General features: G+C 46.9%; 1 long non-coding RNA gene across 1 annotated transcript in view; it reads left to right on the top strand.

Annotated features, from left to right (window-relative positions):
* The first annotated feature begins 11,413 nt into the window (after positions 1-11,413).
* Positions 11,414-21,600, top strand: part of LOC149865082 (uncharacterized) — a 109,773-nt gene continuing 99,586 nt past the window's right edge. The window contains exon 1 of the long non-coding RNA XR_016442717.1: positions 11,414-11,520. This is a non-coding gene — a long non-coding RNA (uncharacterized LOC149865082). The remainder of the gene's footprint in view (positions 11,521-21,600) is intronic.

Raw genomic sequence — 21,600 nt, 5'->3', positions numbered from 1 at the left:
CTGTACTTGGTCCTGCCTAAACGTCTTCCCGACTCCAGGTTACCTTGCTCCCTGGCACCTCGCTGTCATCTCTATACTTGCCATGGCTCAGGCATCTATCTCTTCTTGTCCCTTCAGGTCCCATCTGGGTCTAATCTAGGCTAGAGATGTCCAACGTCCATGGTGCTTCTTCCAGTGGGTCACTGAGCCTTGTCTGGCTCTGCTTATCTCGGAAAGCCCCTTCCTGGGGCAGCTACCATGTCCCTTTAGTGGGGCTCCATACTGTTCCCAGCCACTCTGGGCCTGTTGTGGAACTTACTTCTGGTCCCCTGAGTTGCTCTTCTTCCAGGCCTTTTATCCCAGTCTCAGTGGGCTGGCCAGCAAATCGGCCCCTGCACATGGCCACAAAGCATGCCTACTCTGAGGCAGAAGCTGACCCTGGTTCCTCCTGGCTCCACTGTTTTTTTCCCCTTTTTTCTTTTAATGCAGAGTCTTCTCCCACTGTGGTTTCACTTTCACTACGTCCTTGTTCCAGTGCGGTGACCAGCCGGCTCCGCTCCTCACCCAGTCGGGGTCTTTCCTATCCCAGTGTGACATACCTGAGCCCCTGATTAGACATGGCATGATTGGGTCTGGAGGAATTGTATACCACATCCCAAACATGTTGCCTCCTGCCAAAGCAGACATGCATGGTAGGAGGCACAATGTTTGGGATGGGGCCTAAAATCCCTCTAGTCCCGATTGTGTTATGGCTGAGTTGCCCCAAGCCCAGTCCTGCAGATTGGGCAGGGAGTGACTCTGTCCTTGATCCAGAATACCTCCAGCCCCCCACAGATTCCAGACCTGAGGTTGCTGGGGCTGGGTTGGACAATCACCTGATTGTTGGACCTGGGCCCAACAGCCCTGGGTGTATTTGAGACCTGGAGCTGTTGACAATCAGGTGATTGTCAGACCAGACCCTGGCAGTTTTTGGTACAGTTCAAGATCTGGCCCTGACAGTCCTGGGTCTAGTTCAAGATCTGACCCTCACGGGTCCAATTCAAGACCCCAAGCTGTTGGGCCAGGTCCAACAATCGGTTGATTGTTGGATCTCCGCCAGCAGTCCAGGGTGAGTTTCAAACCCAGGACAGTGGAGAAGGCTCTGACAATCAGCTGATTGACAGCCAACTTCAGGTCAGCTCATCTGGATGAATGGCTATTAGAAGACCTGGGCACTGGGACCACGGAACTGGGGAGCCTCTCAAAAGCATATGTTCAGCATGGCTTCCTGCAACCCAGCGTTTTTAAGTAAAAGGCTGCAGGTTCAGGGGTTGCCAGGGTTCCAGTGGCCAGAGTCCCTTGGCTCCCCTTGCCAGGGCACTTTGCAACCTGTTCTCTCAGGAGCTGTTTTTCAGCATTGGGATCAGGGGTGTCCTGGTATCAGTGCTGACCCCGTTTCCATGTCCCGGCTGACAATCAGCTAATTGTCAGCATTGGTATGGGGGTGTTGACATTCAATTTGTGGTACCATAAAAATCAACCACAAATATGTTCCATATTTTTGTGGAACAACTTTGTGGCTGGTTTAGCACTCTATGGCTAAACCAGATGATACTTCCATGTATCAGCTGAAAGTGTAGCACTCCCACACCAATGTTGACAATCAGCATTGACATGGAAAGGGGGTCAGCATTCATACCAGGACAGCCCTGATCCCAATGCTGAAAAGTGGCTGCTGAGAGAACAGGTTGGAAGGATCCCAACCTGGGGAAGACAAGAGACTCTAATCGCTAGGAACCTGGCAACACATGAATCTCATGATAACTGAAATGTGTGCCAGTGGCCTTGGAAAGCCATAGTGTATCCTGGCCCATCTGCAGAGCACCGGAGCATTTCCACATACGTATTGTGCCAAGTTGTTTTGTTCTATATCCACAATAACATGGCTCCATCAGGGACCATACTTCCACGGTGTCCTGGATATCCAATGTCCTAGAATTGCTTCCCCCTCATGGAAGTTTTAGGGTGCATCCAGATGAGCATACATATGCTTATCCTCACAGACAAATACTTGCCCCCAGGGAATGCCTGTGCATGTGTGCTCTGGTGCATGGCAAATTGGCCCAGGTAGGGTAGGGGAGGCTGGGGCCAGCACCTGGGCTGGCCCCAGCAACCTTACTTTGGGTCCTAGGGGCCTCCCAGGGCTCCAGCAGCAGGGAGCCTGGCCAGCAGCCAGAGGATGGCTCTGGCTAGCTAGGCTTCAGATTCAGGTGGCTTACACTGCCGCTGTGTGCCACCGTTTATTTTCAGGCACGGGTTTTTCTGATACCAGGATCTCTCAGTATCAACAAACCCTGGAGTCAAAACCTCCCCTTCCTCCATGCTGCAAATTAGCAGCATGGGGAATGCCTGCATGTGTGCTTGTGCGCTGCCATATACCACATGTACATGCTCATCTGGACTCATTCTTAGTGTGCTGGGGTGGAATGAGTGTGAGTGATTGCTGTTAGCATTATATTGCCCTACAATATCATAGCAGGGTTTGGAGGAGGAAGGATTCTGCAGAGAGGCTGTCTTCATCTGTGGCAATTTCCTCATCTGTTACAGTGACATGCACATTTGGGGCCCTGTCTATGAAGCCTTAACTCCTGTGAGTGATACTTTACATTACTTTTTTTGGTTTGTTTCAATGAGAACTACTCATGGAAGCAAAAGCTATGGGCCAGATTCTGCATTCCACCTATTAGGCTTCCATTTGGAATTAGGTGCTTAAGTGTGATTTTTCTTCCACCCTGTTCAAATCCTGAAAATCCGTTACTTTTGTAATATACCGTCATCTTACCCTTAATACTGAGTGACAGAAAGTAGTGAGGTGGAGGAGCACCCATTAACATTTTATATTAAAGTTTTTCAAGCACATTGGAATAGATTCCTGCCCAATAAATTTAGACTTTTATTCTTCACACCTCCAGCTTACTCAGGCTTCAGATACTTTAAGTTTCATATTTTCCAGACTGTCATGCAGGTGATATATAAAAGTCCTCCAACAAGAAATACATGTGCAGTCCAATACATGGGCCCACTCAACCAGCTTAGTTTAAGTATGCTCAAGTAAATGTGTGTCATCCCTTAAAAGCTGTTACAGAAAGGAAATGAATATAAAAGGAAAAGAAATGTAAATGCCTCAGGGAATACAGAATTATCATAATACTAATGATATTTTGGTGTATTAATGACTATGAATCCCATCCAGCAACTCACTGGTGGCTCTATCTATATCTTTTCTATCTACTAAACAAACAACCAAGCAATCAGTGACACTGGAAAATTTTGGGGGCAGGGGCTTTCTTCATTATATGTGTACACAGCATCTTCACAATGGAGCCTTCTTCCTTACAGGCCTCTAGGCAATATGTAATGTAGTTATTAAATAGTAATAATTTGTCTCTCATTTTCATCATGGTGGTATCTGATTACTAGTTAATGAGCTGTGTGACCGATCAGGACTTTTTAATATGGAACACCTTTCCGCTATACCCCTGTAGCTACTACACATTATAGATCCTGTGAATCAGACTGATCAGTAATTTACACTTGCCTTCCATTTTAATTTCACAGCTTTTGCCAACTTCCATGATAAAAGCGGCTAATTCAGTAACCTTTTAACGACCATGTGTGGAATTCATTTTTATCTATTTTGAAGATTATGTTTTCACATAAACTTTTATTGGCTACAACAGTTTCATTGATTGAATCAACTAGAGGTTTGGATTTTTTGGTTTTATTTCGGTCTTGCAAAGATATTGAGTTTTATTGGACTGTTTGATCTTCTTTAAACATTTAATCTTCCTCTCTTTTAGCAAGTAGTTTGTATAGTTAGAACTAAGTTCTGTCATTATTAGTAAACCATGTTGTATATTACTTATAGAATTGGAGAAGAGTTTACATATAACCCAGCATCATGGATACTTGGGGGGAGGGGGATAGGTTTACCACCAAAATCTCCATGTCTCAAACCTTCAGTCAGACTAAGCGAAGGTTTTAGGTAGTTTCGAGTAATCTTGGCACAAATTGCATGTCTTTTGTGTGCTGTCTGAGTTTCATCATAGCCTCAAACATGAAACAAGTTGTAAGGGATTGGCCAGAAGATTTTATATGTTGCTAGTGTAGCTATGTTAATAAAAAATAGTTGGCTTTTTTGTGCATTGTACCTTTAAATATAGACGAGTATCCCTGGCAACTTTTGGGAGCAGCTGTGAGGTTAAGCTGCATTTTGTGTTTCAGTTAACATGCAGAATGGGACTGAGTAAATGCCAAACTCTCCCACCCCTTGCAGGAAGGAGACTTTCTATTTTCTCTGTATTCCTTTGATCTTTTTTCTTAATTGGAAATAAAAGTAACTTGGAATGGAAAAGCACATCTTTCTTTCTTAAGTGTGGGGAAAATATAATGATGTTTTTCAGGAAGCTGAATATGGTAGCACTGTATATGCAGCGCATGTCAGTATATGTGAAAAACAAGAATAATGAATCAACAGAGAAGCATGTAATGAAAAATGACACTTTACAGACCAATCCTCACATCAGTCTCTGTAATCGGACGCTACAAAATACCACGAGTTCTCCTAACAATGCCTCAAATATTACAAAACTAGAACACTGGATTTGAGAAGAATGAGAACAGATAGTTGGCTGAACTCTTTGAATAACCAAAAGCAAAGATTAATTATTGAAGGATTGATGTCAGATTATCAGAAATTTTCAAGTAGCATTCATAGGCATCTCTTTTGGGTTCAGTACTGTTAAACATTTTTATTAACGAGTGGATGCAGGGATAGAGAGTAAGCTGATCAAACTTGTGGACAACGTAAAACAGGGAAGTGTTGGAAACACTGTAGTAGGTAGAATTAAAATTTAAAGGGATCTTGATAAATTGGAGAACTGGGCTGTGGACCAGTAAGGTGAGAAGAAGTCAGATGCATAAATACAGAATGGAGTATTTGTAGCTTGAGAGTAGCACTACCAAGAAGGATCTGGGAGTCATGATGGATCACCGACTCAATATAAATCAGTCATGTAACACTGTTACAAAAAAAGGCAAATGCAACTTTGGGTTGTGTTGTCAGAGCGGTCAACAGTTTTATCGGTGTTAAAAGGCAGGGTCAGCTGTTCCTAGTTTCATTGAGTTCCCTCAGTTTGGGTGGTTTTTGCATGCACTATGTCTAGATGCTCTCTGTGCTGCTGCTGTAGCCACTCTGTGTCCCTTGAAGATTTTGCTATTAGAGAAAAAACAACTGCAGACCCAGTTTATGTGACAAAAGCTTGGCTAGGTTTATTGCCTGTAAAGCACCTAGACACTAACATGCCATCGGGTATGTGGTGTTGGCCGGGATGCTTATAGTAAAGTACAGATATAACTCATGAGTGCACCCTCCAAGCTTAATACAAAATAGCAAAGATTCCCAGACCCTCCTTTTAACTCCTCTTTACAGTACATGCATCCTAGTTCTCAGCAAATACTACAACATCTTTCAGTACCATCATCTGTATCTGAGTTTTCACTGAATACTGTGACCTTCCCACCAAGTAGGAAAATACGTTTACCAAGTAGTCCTGATCCTTATTTTGGTATCTTGTATGATCTTATCAATCTTCTTTTTCCATTGGCTTTGTGATGAATCTAGCCTGACAACCTACCTGTCCCAGTACCTTCTAATTTATGCTTATGTAAGTAATATGGACAATGCCTAGTTTGTTCTCAGCAAGGCCTGCTTTGGTTAATCCTTCTAGCAGAGCCTTTGTGTGAGCTGTATGTACACCAATCAATGGTTGTATTAAGCAATACTCCAGAGAGATTTACAGGTTGTATTAACAGAAGCTTTACATGCAGGGCATGGGAAGTAATAGTACCCCCCTATTCAGTGTTGGTCAGGCCACAGCTGGAGTACTGTGCCCTGTTTTGCACCACATTTTAGGAAGGATGAAGACAACCTGCAGAGGATGCAGGCATGTGGCAAAGATGACAAAGGGATTAGAAAGTGAGCTGTATGAGGAAGGGTTGAGAGAACTAGGTATCGTTAGTCTGGGGAAAAGGAAGTTATGGGGGCACATGACAGTAGTTTTCACATTTTTGAAAGGCCGTCATAAAGAGGAGAGAGAAATATCGATCCCTATCCTTTGGCACAAGGAAGACAGGACACAAGGGAATGGATTGGAACTGCAACAAAACAGATTTAGGTTAAAGCTCAGAGGAAACTTCCCAACTGTCAGAACTGTAGGACAATGCAACAAGCTGCCTCAAGAAATCACAGGATCTTCTTCACTGGAGACTGTCAAGAGAAATATGGACAGTCCTCTGTCTAGAATGGTTTAGGAGCATCAAATCCTACATCTGGGCAGCAGGTTAAACCAGGCGACACTTGAGGTTCCACCTATAATAACAATCCACTTAGTTGTTATGTGAGACCAGTGTTTTGTGTTCATGGACCCTTGGGACTATCAAGAGTTTCACAAAGAGAAACCCTTCATAGTAATGGCAGAGTGGGCTGGGAGGCAATGTGCCATCACTGTTGTGCCATGTCACCTGGTTCCACATCAGTCTTTAGGACTGGGGTGGGACTTCTGTGGCAGGAGTGATATAAAAGGGTTCCCTGACTTTAGGAAGTATGAAAACCACTGTTAGACTACCACAGAAACCACACATGGATTGACCAGGAAAGCTGCAAAATTTTAAAAAATGTCAAAGGATTAAGAAGTCAGATTGCAATCCATTGCTTACAGATTCCGTTGTATAGGACCTGGCCCATAAGATACCAAGCACTTCTAATACCACTCAATTCGATTGCTTTTGGAGAACCTCCTAGGATCAGGTTCCTAGAGAACCAGATAGCCCATATAGCTTCAAGATAAAATTTAGCTTCAGTCTCTACATGTGCAATAGTTTGAATTTCAAGTAATTAAAAAAAAATGGAAATACCAAGTGCCAAAATATACATCTAACAAATTAAGTCAGACCTGGAAAACAACCTAGATGTGCCTAAAAAAAAATCACCTTTGCCTCAAATCTAAGCAGTGTACTGAACTTTATGGGTATGTGTATATTTGCAAATTTGCATTTCCCAGAGGGAGCGTGTTAAACAAAGTGTGATAAAATAATGCACTACGAATTTCATGTGAAAGCCACGTTCCAGTCAATTTTATGATTTTCAAACACATTGTAGGCTGAGGCAGTGGGTAAGAATACTGCTGCAAGCCTCAGGAAATATCTTTTCTTCTCCATGCCTCTTTATCCCCTTGCAAGTGTTTGAATAAGTCAGTGTCTCCTACAACAACTTAGAGTCTGAGTTATGCATCTGTATGGTGCTTAGTAGGCCTGTGCAAAGCCCCTCGTATTCACGTCACATTCAGATTTGGCTGATTTGGGGGCCAGTGATTTGTTTTGGTGATTTGAATCACTGTCCCAAACCGATTTGGCTGAATCTGATTCGGAGATTTGGCTGCTGCCGAATCAGCTGAATCTCCAAATCATACAGGCCTCATCCCTGCCCAGTTTCAATGGCTGCCCCACCCACCCCAGCTCTTTGAAAAAAAAAGCCTCCACTCACTGGCTTCTGCCTGGCGGGGGGTGATCCCCGCTTCCCCCACTCTTCCATGTCACGTGGGGGGGCCCTGCCACGAGCGCCCCGCCCCCCTGCCCACTCTCTCAGCCCCACCACGGCTGCCCTGCCCGCCCCAGCTCCTGGACCTTAAAAAAAAAAACAACAAAAAACCCAGAACTCACCAGCTCCTGCCTGATGGGGGCGGGGGGTGATCCCCGCTGGCCCCCATTGCCCTGCACTATGTAGGGAGCTCTTCCATGAGACCTCCAAAGCCCCGAGGCTTCTGCAGCAGCCGGTGAGACTGGGGGAGGGGTTTGATATTTTTTTTAAAAGGCTGGGAGCTGGGGCAGGCAGGCCAGCCATGGGGGCGGGGTGGGAGAGTGGGCGGGGGTCAGGGGACTCATGGCAGAGCCCCTCAGGGAGTGTGGGGCAGTGGGGATCACCCTTCCCATTTGGCAGCACCTGGTGAGTGGGGGCTTTTTTTTAAACAACAAGGACCTGGGGCAGGTGGAGAAGCTGGGGGGAGGGGGGACTGAGAGCAGGAGGAGCTCGGGGGCACTTGGGGGGGTTGGGGGAGCAGGCAGGGGATGGGGCCTAGCTGGGGTCCCCCCACAGCTCCCTCCCCTTTCCTCCTGACCCCCCCCCACCCCCAACTTATCAGCATGGAGTCCAGGTCCAGCTCACTGCTGCAGCCAGTGGGGACTGCCCAGATCTCCAAAGCTCTCTGAATATTTTCTGAGTCAATTCAGACCTTTCAGTTGGTCCCCTGATTTGATTCAGGTTCAGAGATTCAGCCACTGAATTGAACCAAATCTCCTCCGAATCATATCAGCACCAAAAGCTTCACATAGCCCTAGTGCTTAGTGCTATAGAGGAAGCCAAGTTCAATGGAGAGTTCGGGCATGGCAGTAATGCAAGAAATATATTGAACAGTAGTATTGGGGACACACATACACATACAGGCACACAGTGTTGCATAAAGAAATGCTTGCCAAATTCTCTTCCTACACTAGTGTAATTCCATTGACTTCCTCCCAATCTATATGAGTGAAAACAGGAATTGGGCCTGCTGTGCTGTAGTTCCATCTGACAGTGTAGCTGATTGCCAAAATTTCAGTGCTTTTCTTTTTCACAGTATCTGTAAGGCTATTCATAAAAATTTAAGTTCCCTCTCTCTGTCTCCTATGGATTGTATACATAATACACCCCTTGCAGTCAAAAATTAGGCTCAAAAGACATAATTACTGCAGTACCTCATTGGCACTGCTAGCTCCATCTCTTTTTTTCTTCTACCTCTTCTCACCAGCCCATTCCCCAGCAAAAGCTTTTCAAACCGAGAATGTCTTTGATTCTAAAAAAAAGTTGTTTAAAATTCAGTTTAACAAACTGTGAAACACTTGACAGTGCAGAAACAATATTAACAGTAGATGATGATTAGAGCAACTGTAGCCCAATTGTTAATTGAATTGTTACAAATGAAACCCATGGACCATTAAAAGGCATCAAACACGGTGGCTTGTACTTGGAAGCAGGCTTTGGCAAGTACAAATTGTCCATTAAGGCCATATGATGACTACAAGTAGTGGTCGTTAAAACCAAATTTTGTTCTAACGGGATGCTCTTTGGTGCCTGGCTAATTTCCCTTTTCATCTTCTTGAGCTGCTTTAACAGGTTTTTTTCTTTTTTGTGTTTTCTTGTGGTTTGTCACTGTCAGTGACGCGCGTTCTTGCCTGGACAGCCTCCTGACAGTCTTTCTCTTTGCCTATTTGTGCAGCCATTTCTTAACTAACTCGGTGACCTATACAAGGAGGCACATCAATCCTTTTTAGCTTACTGTGAATGCACCACTGCACATGATAGCTCCCTACTATTCTTTATTATCCTACTTATTTTTCCTTTCTGTTCCATTATATTGTTCCTCAGCTTCCTACTTGTGTTTTGTCAGCACAGGTACATCCCCTGAACCTGGACATTCTTGTGATGCTGCAGGGAACCTGCTTCTTCCCAGACCTATTCCAATGTTAGTCAGGACAAGTTCTGCGGAATAATATAATGTAAATCCAGGGTGAACAGGATCAGGATGTGGCCCTCTATTAAACAGACGATTCATGTAGGGCGTGAGGTAATTTTAATGTTCTGGGATAGTAATTTTTCTGGGGGAAACCTTACAGTTTGTGCCTCAAAAGCTTTAAACTAATTTGGGGATGGGCTTTTGTATTCCTGTTCTTTTATTAGTTCTGTGATGGCATCGAAGCCAGCCTTTACTGCCTGGCATTGAGCAGCTAGTTAAAGGTGCTTACTAAGTGACTGGTGCCAAAGAGAGATTGTATGAAAAGTGAATGTGTGAAAATACCCTGTGGTGTGTGGGCTGGATCTGGCATTGCAGGCAGCAAAGCAGATTGATCCACGGTACTGCATGCAGCCCGTGCTGCACGCACCTCAGACTTGTATGCCTCCTGCAGCACCGAGTCCAAGACACACACCACATGCAGTATGACGCCTCTGCAAGTCCTGTGTGCCTCATGCACAGCGAGCCCCAGAGATACTTTGTGGGTGCTGTGCAGGGTGTGCACTGGCTCTGCGTGCCGGCTCCACCATGGCCCGGTCTGGAATGGTCATAGAGCCAGAATACAGGGCTGGTCCATGGGGCTGTACATGCAGTGTGCTCCCCATGCCAACCCCTCTGCTGGGTACAGGGCTATAGCAGGTGCAGTGCTGGGGCAGCAAAGTCACCCCTTATCAGCCACCTGGACCCCAACTTGCTTGCCTCTTATGGCCTCTCAGGTTTCCACCCTGTTGTCTCGTCTGCCACACCTGGATATTATGATTGAACAGGGAAGCTGTCCCTAGAGGGCAGGGGGGTTGTCCTTATGGGCTCTGGGCCCCCAAGCCCCTGGTCTCACCCTTATGGGCTCTGGGCTTGTGCCCCTAGTCTTTGTGGTCAGACACCACAGTCCATATGCTAACAGCAGCCCTAGACCCTTCAATGGGTCTAGGACTTGGGGTGCCCTTGGTACCCTTCTCAGTGGCCTCCTCTGCCCCTACAGCCATAGTCCAGTCCTCCAGTATTTAAACACAACGAAAGATATGAGCATCTGTTCTCAAACAAAAGGGGGCTAACACCACACCTTGGCAAAACTACCATGCAAGGTCCCAAAATACTTACCTCGGGCTGCCTGGTGGTGCAGGGGCTTCCTGCAGCTTCTCGGCAGCCTGGAGTCCTTCCTCCTTGTCCTGCCAGGCCCTGCTTCTCCCTGGAACTCTGCTTGCTGCACCCTGCAGGGCCGGACTGTCCCTCTTGCCTCTTCCCTACCCATGGAGAGAATAGTCTGACCCCTAAGTTCTTATACAGACTGTGGGCACCCCCACTATCAGCTCCTGTGCTTTCTGATCAAAAAGGACATGCTCCAGGGTTAAGCAAATGAGTAGGGATTTTCGTGGTGAGGAGAAGTGGGGCGTTGGAATGTAGTGTTGAACTTAAGAGCTTAAAGCTAGCATACATCCTGTGGCAGAAAGCCACCTTGGTTTCTCCCCAAAATCTCTGCCCTGTGTCTATGTGATTAGATGGGCCAGCACAGAGGATTCACACCTCAGCCTGTCTCTTTAGGTAACCTGAGCTGGCTGCAGTCCTGAGGGTAGGGGGGAAACCTGCTCCCTCTGCCTACGTGGCTGGCATCTGTTACCTGGGTGAGGGGCATCTACCTGGGAGGCTGGAATCTGCCTGGTAACAGGTGATGTATTTCAAATTGGTTTGCTGACAGCCAGCTGGGGCTGACTTCCACTGGACCAGGTGAATGAGGTCACAGGGGCTGTATCGGTTGGGGCGGGGGAGGAGGCTCTCTCTCTTCAGCCATGAGGTGAAGCAGCAGCAAAGCAGGGGAGACAGAAGACTTACCATCTGGACCTAGCTCTCTCTCTCACCCCAAGACTCCAGAGGGGAAACTGGAGAACTCTGGAAGATGCTTGTGAGTAAGCTACTCAGTCGGATTAGATATCTAGTTGGCAGTAACACAGATGGGTAATCAAAAGGCTACCTCAGCCACACTGTTTGCTCTTTAGGATTTCTAAGATATTGCTCAGTCCTGTGCCCTAGTTTCTCCTACCCCTCGTAATCAATAAAGTTCTCCTTTTTGACTGGTGTGGGAGACTTATTGAGGGGTGGGTCTAAATTATGCCAGAGACACCCCTTAGGTCTGTGGACTAAAGGAGACTTTACTTTTTGCCCCCTTGACTTGGGGAAGTGCCCCAAGTGCCTGTACTGGGTCGAGTACCTGTCGGACTATTAGGCCTGTGTTTCCCTGAGGACACAGGGGCGAGACAGTCCCTTCTCGGGGTGGTGGCGGCAACGTTACCCCCAGACTAGCGAGTGTGCTCCGGGAGAGGGGTCGGCCAAGCATAAGGCACCCCTAGGGAGGCATTCAGAGTCTGGAAGGTGGTCGGGCGCAGGGAGGTGGGCGGCTCAACGCAGGAGCGTCCCCTACTGGCCCACCACACATCCTACTTTAGGTGCAAGCACTTGCATTGTATTAGGCTTTTAAGATCCCTCCATACAGCTGTGAAGGCCCTTTGGAAATGCTGATGTTTTTGGCTGCTCAGTAGGAAGAAGGTACTCATGTACACCTCTGTGGAAGCTACAGATTCAATTCTATGAAACAGAGCTGTCAGTGTCTTCATCTAGGTGTTTGATTGAACTCATGTAAGGATTTGGGGTTTTCAGAATTTGACATGCGCTGTCATTTGGTATAATCATAACTCCCACCAATGCATTTCCTCTGCTACTGCTATTGACTATGTGAACAGAGCCCTATACCCATAGGGAGCCCATTGAATCAAAGAAGCTTCCGGGAGGCTGCAGGAATCTGCCGGGACAGAACCAGTTACAGGACTGGGTCCTTAGATGCCATGGAAATGGGTGATGGGATTGGATTTAAAATAAGGTGGCACTCCTTTTTTATTGGTAAAACTGACTAAATGCACATACACATATTGTCTCTCCACCTCTGTGCTTGAATCCAGGATAATTGAAATAAGATATTTTTCTTGTGTGCATACAGTGCTCTTCAGCTATTTGAGAAGTGACTTTTCACAGGAATAATCGATCTCTTCTCTGCTTCAATCATTGTAAACTCTAAAATCTAATATTTATAATTACTTCCAATTATCTCTTATCATAGGTCATCCTAACCCTGAAAGGCTATTGATGTCACCGTGCTTGTTTGCTGCTTGTTAGGCAAATGATACCTTGAAAAGTCTATTGAGCTAAATTAATTGCTGCATCTGTCATCGACCTGTTTGGTTCATGCCATTGATTTACCCTTATTGCTGATTGACTTATGGTACTTGCAAGAAGAGTTGATAGGTAAACCATTTTCTGGTGCAAGGAAATGACAAAAGAAATTGCCCACCAAAATCTTTTCCTTCACAAAGGCAGTTTTATTGATATGGATAAGTAGAGTTGTCACAATGAATAAGATACCATGGTAATTTTAAGCTGGAAAAGCCCATTTTGTAACAGACAGAACTAACTGTTGAGAATTGCAGGCAATTTTTCATTTCTTTCTCCAAGGAGAAGCATTCTGTGCAGAGAAGGACCATTTCCCTATGCACTTCTTTTACACTTTATGCATTTTAGCATATTGAAGGAGCAAGGCACCTGTATCCTAAAAGTCGTTTTATCAAGTTTTCTAGTGCAAATGAGACTACTCTCCTAGATCTCATAAAGCCAGTTACAGACAAGTAATAATGGTTTGAGGACTGATAAAGGTTTTCTCCTGTGTGGGAAATTTGCTGGAGGTCTCAGCCCAACCCCAAGGGGATCCAGATTGCAATTGGTTGGTTATGTTATTGTCGGTAATCCCAGAAAAAGCCCAAGAATTGAAGGCTAAGGTGGTTGAACTATTCTCTTGTCTAAGTAGAGCAGGGGTCCCCAAACTGTGGGTCGTGACTAAATGGGGTTGCAGCAATCAGCAGATAGAGTCACAGGGGGTGTGGGCTGAGGGTTGGGAGTGAGGAGTCATGTTGAGGAAATTAGGCCATAATGGGGTCATGCTGAGGAACAATTTGGGAAGCACTGAAGTAGAGGCTTCACCATGTCAGGGCAAAAATATATTCTTAAAACAGGAGCATTAAAACAGACCATTGAAGTGAGCTAAAATCTAGCTGTTAGCCAAGGTTTTAATATTCACCTGGACCTCTGCACATACGTGACATCTACCCAGAGAGGGAAGAGTCACATGGAATGAGTGTAGCATGTGGTGGCACTGGGACTGCTAACACCTACTGGAAGTTTAACACCAACTGTGGTACTAAAGCAAGTACATGCAAGATGCTTCTGTTTTAGTGTGGTAGCATTCATGTCCCAAGATAAGCTTCCTTTGCATAGACCTGGATATCTAGGCACAGACAGAAGTACCAGTTTTCCCCAAGTGGTGGGGGTGTGGCCAGCCAGCAGCCTGGGCAGCATCTCCCATGAAGGGGGGTGGGGTTTTGGGTGGGGGGGCAGGTAGAGGGATTAAACTTAGTAGTGAGCAGGGGGGAAATGCTGAGCAGACCCCATTTGGGGTCCCGTGTCAGTGGGAGAGAGGAGGCAGGGGGCTTTAATCCTCCTCCCTCCCCCTGTCTTTGCCTAGGGTGCTGCCCAGGCCACCAGCTAGCCGTGCGCTCTTCTGCTTGAGCTGCAAGCAGGGGGAAAAGCCAGGCAGACTCCAACAGGGGTCCTGTGCTGGTGGGAGAGAGGAGGCAGGGGGCTTTAATTCCTCTCCCTCCCCTCCACTCCACCTGCCCCCTCCACTTCAGCAGGGAAAAGTGTGGCAGGAGCTGCTCTGCCTTTTCCACGCAGAGCAGGTTGCATCCCCAGCCAGGTTTTCCACTCCCACCCTTTGTCATCCAGTCCCCTCTGCTCTGGCTAGAGAGCAGAGGGGTGGGGCTAACCCTGCTCTGCTCGAGCAGACAACACAGCAGAGCCCAGGGCTGCAAAGCATCCTGGGATGCTGGGGGACAGTGATTTAACTTGAACCAGGAAGGGGTCTGGGACGGAAGTTCCATAAACTGGTTTGACCTAAATCAGTTAAGCCTGATGCTACATTCAACCAGGTTTATCTTAAACTAGCTTTGGTCACCTTGAAACTGGTTTATGAGCAGTGAACTTCTGTTCTGTTGCAGGTTTAAACTAGTTTCTGATCACTTAAACTGGTTTATGTGCAACTTCTCTCCCTAGCCCTTGGGTATGGTCCCTACTCCCAAAGCAGTTTGTGCATTTTACATTAGACAGACAGTGGGTGAAGCAGAAATACTCCTGGCAGTAGGGACTGGAACCCAAGATTCGAAGACTCCTTCGTCCCAGCTGAATGCCATAACCGCTAGGACTCAGAGTCAGATTTCTTTGTACCTGTTCTGTTTGCCTCCATGTATCTTGAATTCTTTGCTGTACACTGGCCAAATCTCAACAGTGGAGAGGACAAACCCACAGAGTCCTTATGGAGCATGCCTGCAGACTTGAATGAACAGGGCATGGGAAGAGTATGCTCAGCCTGTCCTCACTGGGACCTGCTACTGCACAATGTAGACAAGCCCTGAGTAGACAGAAGTCCATACCAGGCATCTATGATATGATGAGGGGTTTGAGTCCAGACACACTGCTGCGTTCCCCATTTCATTTAGGGTATCCCAGGTCACTCACTCCCAGCTCAGCACATGGGTTTTTGTAGTTTGCTACTTGCTGCTGGAATGCTTAAATCAGGGGTGTCTTAGGGAGCCAGTCTGCATTTGCACTTAGTGCCTAATCCTGAATATGGAATTGCATGCCCTCAGCTCTGCACTGCTACACATCCCTGCCATTGCCAGGGGCCAGCGCTCTATGCCACTGAGCAGTGACATAGAGCCACATTTGGGCAGCAGCACTGAACGGTTGGGCAGCAGTGCCTGGAGTGTGTGGTAGTGCTGAGCCAAGGTCACATGGCGGTGCAGAGCTCTAGCCAGGCAGCTGCACAGAGCTGAGGACATATAATGATGCAGAGCCACCTTTGGCTAGAGCTTGTGCCACCACAAGCTCCCAGCTCTGCGCTCTGTGAATCTCCAGCCAGCCACACAGCCCCAGACCCACACTGCTGCCAAAATGCAGCAGCCCCACTGATCTGGCCCTAGATGGGCCCTTGCAATTGGGATCTGGCACGGGGGCTGGGATGAGTTGGAAACTTTTATACCTACAGCTTCCTCTATAGATCCATAGCCAGTCAGAATTTGGCCCTCTGAATTTTTCTGCTCTTCCATTCTAATGCTATAACCTATTGCTACCTTTAGTACAAACATGGCTAATTCCTCTGAAGTAGACCACATGATCTTATTAAATAGACTGCACCTGGTTAAAAGCACCTCGAGAAATTGTTTTTGCATATCCTATTCTCTATTTGTCAGGCATAATGACCTTGAAGCAGTTCCTGCAGAATGTTGAAAAATGACCAAGAGCAACATTTTAATAACTTCAGTAGCACATTAAATTGTGGAGGGGGAAAATACTTTATTGTTGTGAGCAGCTGGTATCCATTCCAATAGGATTTTACTGAAGAACTTTTGCTTCTGGCTTTTGGATGAGTCATAATTGATCCCAAGAGGATAACTCAACTAATCTCTGAACAAAACATAATTATGATAAGTATTTTGGAAAATGTAATGATTCTGCCGCTGGGAATCCACAGCCTTTAGAAGCAATCCGCTTCCTAACTGGTCTGTTTAGACTAGCACTGTGATTTGTAAAAAGACAAATGATATTTAACTTTCATAATAAAGCAGCCTTATTTTGTATCTCATAAAAAAATATCACCAAAGAATATGGCTTGTCTTTGATCACTTGCATATATAGGCCAAGGTTCAGATCTGCTTAGGCATATTGGTGCGCAAACATCTGTGTGGATCTCGATGCAAGCCCCTGTGCATTTTAAGAAGCTCTTGTAAAACCCAGCTGGGTCCAGGTGTAGTCCATAGATGCTTATGTAGCACTGGTGAGAACTTAGTGCCTCAATGAATCGGAGAATCCTAGAAAATTAGCGTTGGAAGGGACCTCAGGAGGTCATCTAGTCCAACCCCCTGCGCAAAGCAGGAGGTAAGGCTGGCATGACTTTTTTCCAATAATAAGGCCAAAATTGAAGATGAGTGATTTAGGGATGCTAAAAGAAACCAAATGTCCATGAGTTCAAGGAGACTTTGACCTTTTCATGATGGTGTAAAAAAAATCATGTCTCCCCGGGAGGCCAGTGTTACCAAAAAGTGACCATAAAACTTACCACCCTTACAGGAAGAGTCTTGAAAAGCATCCTCTCCTTCAAAAATAGGGAGGTTAATTTTTCAGCATGATTTGCAAATAGGGTAAAAATTTGGGAAAGATTTAGTGCAGGGGTATCAAGCATATGGCCCACGGACCGGATCCAGCTTGTGGAACGATTCCAGTCATCCCTCTGGTCCAGTGGGCTACAGGAAGTTGGGAACATGGCCAGTTGGATGTAATCTGTTACAGAATTCAGGGTCCCCAGACCCCAGTGGACATGGATGTTTGCACAGGGAGGTGAACAAGGGCTGTGTAGAAACATGCCTCACATGCCTTGCTGCTGCCCACTCTCGGACCTGTGCTGCTGTCCGATCTCCAGCCACCACCGCTGCCTGAATGTGGACCTGCGTCATTGGTTCCAGACCCAGGCCCACCACAGCTGCTGCTGACTCCATAGATCCAGCCCAGGAGGAGCCACTGTGGTATGGATAAGTATATAAGAAGTGCCATACTGGGTCAGACCAGTGGTTTATTAGCCCAGGATCCTGTCTCCAACAGTGGCAGAAGTGGATGCTAGAGGGAGAGAATTTAACTAGAGAGATCTATCCCCTATTTATTACCCTCTCTGGCATCCACAATTATTAGTTTAGACATGTCAGAGGAAACATCTCCAACCATTCTGTTCAACAGATATTAGTAGATCTATTATCTATGAATTTGCCTAGACCCTTTTTGAACATGGCTATGCTAACTGCCTCTACCACCTCCTGTAGCAATGATTTCCACAGGTTAACTACACATTGCATAAAAAGGACCTGGCTTGGGAGAAGCCCCATGGTTGGATCTGGGATGAGGTCTGGGGGGGAGTTTGACACCTTGATTTAATGTTGCAGAAACAAGCAATAGAGTATTTAGTGTATTTGCAGTGGAGCAGAGTCCAAAGATAATTATGTACATATCGGCCTAATTAAAAAAGTAAACCCTTTCAGGTCTCAGATGTAATGTGATTCCTACAACTACTTCTAAGGATGAGACTGCAGAAAGTAGTTAAGGTAATTGGCATGGGGTGGCTGTGACAGCATATTCCCAGGTCTTATTATCAATATAAGGAGGAGCATTCAGTACTAAATGGGATTTCATTTAAAAGCATCAGGAAGGAAGTTTATTAGAAACGAAAACCATTTAGAAGATGAAAAATTTAAAGACCAAAGTGTTATTTGTAGTTGTATTGTGCAGAGACTCCTGCACCATTAATTAGAGATCAGGATGCTGAATGATGTAGATGTCTGAATAACACTGCTCAGTTTTTGCTGGACTCCTATACCCTGGCCTCATATTACAACAGCAAAATGATTCTTGACAGTTGCAATTCTCATGTCAATTGGTTGGATTCATCTGAATCTGGCTGTAGGTCATAAATGTTGTGGCCTCCAGATTAATAAACCCATGGATGAGAATTTTTAATGTGTAGTTGTACTTTTAATGTGTATTTATATGTTTATATAATATTTTATATATAAAGTGTCTATATACAAATACAAGAAGTACATGGGGAACAAACAGGAAGAACAGGAGGTCCTGTTACAATCCCAGAATTATGATAGAATAGGGACAATGGAGACATAGTGGGATAGTTTGCATAACTGAAGTATGGACATGGACTGGATAGCTTGTTCAGGAAGGATAGACATGGGGGGAAAAAGGAGCAGGTGTTGCCCTGTATATAAAGGTGTTGTGAGGTGAAGTATGAAGTGAAAGGTCTGTTGAAAGCCTCTGCGTAAATGTCAGGGGGGAAAGTAGGGGGGATGCCACGATGGGCATCTACTACAGGTCACCAAGCCAGGACAAGGAGATGGATGATGCTTTCTTTAAATAACTGAAGCTTCCAAATTGCAGGACCTAGTTCTCATGGGAGACTTTGATTATCAGGACATCTGCTGGGAGGGAAACTCAGAAATGCAGAAGCAGTCCAGCAAAATCTTGGAATCTGGTGGGAATAAATGTTTGATACAGATGGTAGAGAGGCCAACTAGAGGGAAGCTTTTCTCAATCTGCAGCTCATAAACAGGGAGGAATTGGTTGAGAATGTAAGGTAGCTTGAGTGACAGTGAGTATGCGGTGACAAAGTTCAAAATCTTACAAGGAGAAAGGAAGGATAGCAGGAGAATAAAAACACTGGACTTTAGAAAAGTGGACTTCAACAAACTCTGGACACTGGTGGGCAGGATCCCCCAGGAAGCAAAGTCCAAGGGGAAAAGTTGACCAGGAGAGCTGATTGTACATTAAGGAGGACCTTTAAAGAGTGCAGAAAGCTATCCCAGTGTGACAAAAGAATAGGACGTGCAACAGGAGGCAAGCCTGGCTAGACAGCAATCTCTTCCTCAGAAATGCATCCTACAAAGAGTGGAAACTTGTTCATAGTACTAGGGAAGAGTACAAGAGTATCACATAGGCATGCAGGGAGAAAATTAGAAAGGTATAATTTGAGATGCATATAGCAAGGGACATAAAAGGCAACAGAAAGGAATTCTACAGGTATCTTAAAAATATAGAATACAAAATGCAATCTAGTCACAAACAATGCAGAGAAGGCTGGAGTATTTGATACCATTTTTTACTTCAGTTTTCACCAGGGGAGGGCTGCTTACCCAGTTTTGGCAAGCTGTTGAGGGCTGCATGGGTACCCCTGCCCCTTGACAGGTGCCCTGCCCCCAGGTCACCATCTTGGGACCAGTGTCTCTGGGCTAGCACCAGCAGGGCTCAGAGTGGAGCTGGTCTGGGCTGCACCAGCAGGGAGGGGGGAGCTGGCTCAGCTCCATAGAGCCCCTACCAGCCAGGACCCCTGTACTCCTGCCGCCCTGCTCTGGGCCCCAGGACACTGGTGTGGGCCCCATGCTCCCGCTCACTCCCAGTGCCTGCCAGCCCTGTGGCACAGGCGGGGGGCAGCGTGCAGCCCTGACCCCCTGCTCGCCAGCAGGTCGTGCTGAGTGTGGAAAAGCGGCCCCTCCCTCCCTCTCCCCTGTGGCCTGAGCTCTCTGCTGCTGCAGCAGTTTGCAGCCTGTGCAGGGCTGTCTGGAGCAGGTGCAGGCAGCTCCACGCGGGCTGTGAGCGGCTGCAGCGCGGGGCGCTGGCCATGGGGAGGGCGAGTGACCACTTTTCCTGTACTCAGCACCAGCTTGCAACCTGCCCGTGCTGCCAGCCTGGGCCCTTCACCAGCTCGTCCGTTGAGGCTGTGCACAGTGGCAGCAGCTGCAGCCCCCCTGCTCGCTGTGTCGTGCACTGCTTTCCACCGCTGTCCAGTGCGTGAGCTCCGGGTGGGCAGGAGCAGCAAATGCTGCCCAGCGCAGCAAGTGGTGGGGGCCACAGCTGCTGCACGCAGAGCTGGCACGGGGCCCAGGCTGGCAGCGGGGGTGGATTATAAGCTGGCGTTAAGCGCGGGAAAAGCGGCCCCATGGCTGGCGCCTGGCACTGCAGCCACTCGTAGCCCACATGGGCTGCCTGTGCCTGCTCAGGACCGTGCCACGTGGGCTGTGAGTGACTGCAGCAGGGAGCGTGGGCCACGGGGCAAGGGTGGGGCTGCTTTTCCCCGGGCTCCTCCCCTGCCCTTCCCCCCCACCCTTTCCCAAGTTTCCCATGCCAGTGCACTGAGAAGCCATATGGTCCCAGGCCCAAAGCCCCTGCTGGGGCTTCCAGCTGTGGGGCTGGGCAGGGCCAGGCAGGCCCTGGTGTTGCAGGAGTCCACTGGGCTTCCCCTGGGTCCTACTGCCCCTGTACCCTGGTTCCTGTCATTTTTTACAGGAACAAAAGACAGATAAATATTAATTTTCTAACATTTTTAGGGGCCCCATGGGCCAGATAGAATGGCCTTGTGGGCTGGATGTGGCTCACGGGCCATATTTTGCCTACCCCTGGTTTACACTAATGGGGTAGATACCAGTTGAGACAAATGCAGTTAGCAAAACAGATAGAGAAGGAGACAAACAGCCTAGAGTAATGGCAGGTTGGGGATTACTTAGAGAATCTAGATCAGGGGTAGGCAATTCCTGGCATATGTGCCAGTGTGGCATATGAATTCATTTTGCTTGGCATAAATGCCTTAGGGCAGATGGTGGGGAAATGGCTGTGCTGCCATAGCAAGGATCAGGCCTATTGCAGTTCCCCTACCACCTGCCCCTGGCACGCTAACATCTTACAGGTTAAGGTTGTGTGGGTGTTTTTGACCCTTGCCAACCCCTGGTCTAGATGCTTTCACGTTTGAAGGGCAAATAGAGTGCCCATGTTTAAGAAAGCGAAGAAGGAGGATCTGGGGAACTATAGACCAGTGAGCCTGGCATCGATACCTGGTAAGATTGTGAAGCAGAACATAGAATCATTGAACATTAGGGTGGAAAAGGACATCAGGAGATCAGCTAGACCAACCCCCTGCTCAAAGCAGGACCATCCCCAACTAGATCATCCCAGCCAAGGCTTCATCTAGCTGGGTCTTAAGACCATTGCTCCTTGTTCTGTCATCTGCCACTGAGAACAGTCCAGCTCCATCCTCTTTTGAACCTCCCTTTAGGTAGTTGAAGGGTGGTATTAAATCTCCCCTCAGTCTTCTCTTTTCTACACTAAGTAAGCCCAATTCCTTCACCTGTCCTCCAAAATCATGTTCCCCAGCCTACTAACCATTTTTGTTGCCCTCCACTGGACTCTCCCAAGAATTTGTCCACATCCTTTCTATAGTGGAGAACCCAAAATTGGACACGGTACTCTGGATGTTGCCTCACCAGTGCCTAATCACTGG

This window comes from Crocodylus siamensis, chromosome 5, assembly GCF_052110815.1.
Source record: "Crocodylus siamensis isolate JL-2025a chromosome 5, ASM5211081v1, whole genome shotgun sequence".
Taxonomy (NCBI): domain Eukaryota; kingdom Metazoa; phylum Chordata; order Crocodylia; family Crocodylidae; genus Crocodylus; species Crocodylus siamensis.
Note: the sequence above shows the minus strand (reverse complement) of the source record. Positions and strands in the feature narration are given on the sequence as shown.